Below are 3,059 nucleotides of genomic sequence, written 5' to 3' on the forward strand. Positions count from 1 at the left end.
CGCTAGCGATGTCTTGACTTAATGTATTATATTTGTATTATGATTTGACTCATAAGCAGTGTGTGCACTTCGTACTGAAACAGTGTATAAACATAGTATGTATTTCACACTTTCCCCTCCCCACTTAGACTATGCCTATGACCACAAGTCGATCGCGACACATTTTTACGATAAAAAGTAGATCTTATGTGCAAAAAAGTTGGCCACCCCTGGTGTAGATCTATCAACAATTCACAGCATTCATTTTTTATATAAAAATGGGGATGGTGAGATGGCCTAGATGGCAAAGGCAATGGGGCATTTCGAGGCACCTATGTTTTTGTGTTTGGTCAATAAGCCTGAAAATTTCACAACAGAGACCTGGATATGTTGATTCCCATTTGTCATCACCCAAACTCTCAATATAGACCTAGCTAACACCTGTAACACGGTACAAAAAAGGCTGTAGTTTAGTGCCTGCAGAATGGAAAATAAAGATGCAGATATATGACAAATAGTTCATTTAAAGAATTTACGGTCATAAATATATCAAAACATAGCAAATACTTTTGAAAACAAATCTGTTTACAATGCACATTAGATTCTTCTATTTGTACCGATCTATTTAATCATACTTTTAAAATTCTAAATAACAGTTGTTATTCTTAGCTCATTTGTTACCTAGAAAATAGAGGTATTTTACTATATATTATAAGAACTTACTTTACAGTGTATTGAATTTTAATCATTTCGAAGAATTGTTAAAATTCATCAAAATTAAGAAGAAATATTTTTTGTATAAAATTAAAAACTATACATCAAGAGTGCCTTTTATTAAAACATTATAATTTATTTGTATTCAAATAAAACGAAACATGCTAAAATGGTTATCCAATAAGTACTGTATAAAGTTGGTTCTGCAGAATGACAAATTCTCTCCCATTATTATAAGCAAGTTCCATTGTGTATTCGAAGCTAGAACAATTTATTTCTTATTTTATATATAAACTTGATCATTTATAACTTTTAACATTAGACAAGGCACAAAATGTATTTAATTGTTTCTTTTAAAATGGTATTTTTCTTAGGAAAAGTATCAAAAATATGATGGAAAATACTAGGATGGATTAATTCTGATTATTTTATTGTGATTGTAATTATCTGCACGACTGTAAATATTTTGCGTGTTTATTGTAAATTGTAAATAAGTGTGTTTTCGAACTTTCCATTGTGATCAATGTCCATTTAACTCAACAGTGATAAACATGATATTCGGTTGAGTTCTTTGATCAAATTTATATATGTATATGTAGACCATATCTGTGATTGCTTGTAGAATTTGAATCAATTCTGCGATAATATTTTTATAAAATACAAAAAAAAAACTTGATTTATTCAATCCCGTTCCTGGCGGCTCTACACCATAGATTGTGTTTCCAAATGCATGTTCAGATTCATTGACGTAATTCAATGTCTCGCAATTACCTCCAATGCCATTGTTTTATTTTTTAATTCAATTTAATATATGATGTGCAATATATTTCCCTATAAAAATCAATCCTACAATCCATAATACTGTATAACCAAATATTCAGCATTGGTGTTTTGTATATGAAAAAATATGGAATGGTGTTTTTATGCTGATAAAAATTGCTCATTATAAAAAAACTGAAAAACATTTAAGAATTGTAAATACTTTGTACAATTGGGGAAAAGAAAACATATCAATTTGTACATTAAATCTCATTCAATAAAACAATTTATATAAATATTTTGTTTATTTAGCCATTTAAGTATTTATCTTTAAGTAAAACGTAAGCTTTTATGTGGTATCCATGTATTTTATACAGGTTGGCCCAAATTCAGATAGCGGAGATATTTTCATACTACCATTAGAACCAGTATGGGCAGTTGCATATTCATGATCCAATCATTTCCTTTAGAAGGTATAGTAGTTTTCTATGCCACCTGCATGTTATTTTGTTTTAATGCAGAAATAAATTAAAGCTGAAGATGTACCATCAATTTGAATGTAAACTACTGAATATCCACTAGCTATAATTGCAGTAATAATAATTTAACAAATTCCAACATATTAAGCGGAATTCACACTATCAGACAAGAAAACCACACGTCACATCTTGGCAAAGACAACAAATTATGGAATATTCACATTATCACCCATGTAAGGACTAGGGATTGCAATCCAGCTGGATTTTTGCTGGACCAACATCATTCCAGCTGGATCCAGCGCGGATGTATTTTTTATGCAATAAAGTGTTATCTATCTATCTATCCAGCAATTAATGATTTTTTTAAAGAAATAAAACATTTTTTAAAAATACTTAAGAAGCTTTTATTATTTAGACTGGTCACTATAAATCAGTAAAACTTCTTACACATTTAGGTAGTAAAGTTAACTTTGGTTCCGTTTAACACTTGAGATAGAGATAATTAACTTTAAATGTTTATAATTATAATGTAATCTTTAACTAATCTAAGTTAAATAATAGCAAAGGTAATTCTACTAATTAATTTGTATTAATATATTATGATAATGTAAGGACAGATAATCAGTGACTAAGTGGCTATCAGTCTTACCAGTTTTCTTATATAGGCTCTACATATCAGTCTGTAGTTATTTATAAGTAATTTAATTATTAGTGTTAGTAAAGTAGTGAGTAAATAATTAGCAGTAGTCTGGTAGTTAGTTATTATTATCACAATCATGAATCACATACATTCATATCATATATCCAAGATACAGATACTCATTCATTTAATTAACAATTTAACTAACTGGGTAGTCTCAGTTTCTCACTAATTTTCACAATAAAATTGCCTAGCCTAGCCCACTAACCACTTATAGAATAAAAGTTAAAAACTCTTACTTAATAGAATTAGAGTAGAAGTTATAAAATATTAGTCTTGTCTTGAATAAAATATTTTAAAGGATTAAATAAAATTAAATCAATCACTTCTGTTATTTTTTTTTTTACTTTTCTGGAAGTAAGATCTCAAGAAACAAATGGTATTGATGATTGATGGTGTCTCCCAACCTACTTCTTAATTAATTGCAT

General features: G+C 28.7%; 1 long non-coding RNA gene across 1 annotated transcript; it reads left to right on the forward strand.

Moving 5' to 3' along the window:
• Positions 1–1,895: 1,895 nt before the first annotated feature.
• LOC136989945 (uncharacterized) lies at positions 1,896–2,274 on the forward strand. Its single transcript, XR_010882980.1, has 2 exons — positions 1,896–1,925; positions 2,080–2,274. It is a non-coding gene; the product is annotated as an uncharacterized lncRNA (long non-coding RNA).
• Positions 2,275–3,059: the final 785 nt, after the last annotated feature.

The sequence above is a fragment of the Centruroides vittatus genome, unplaced genomic scaffold (assembly GCF_030686945.1).
Source record: "Centruroides vittatus isolate TY-2023 unplaced genomic scaffold, ASM3068694v2 scaffold_769, whole genome shotgun sequence".
Taxonomy (NCBI): domain Eukaryota; kingdom Metazoa; phylum Arthropoda; class Arachnida; order Scorpiones; family Buthidae; genus Centruroides; species Centruroides vittatus.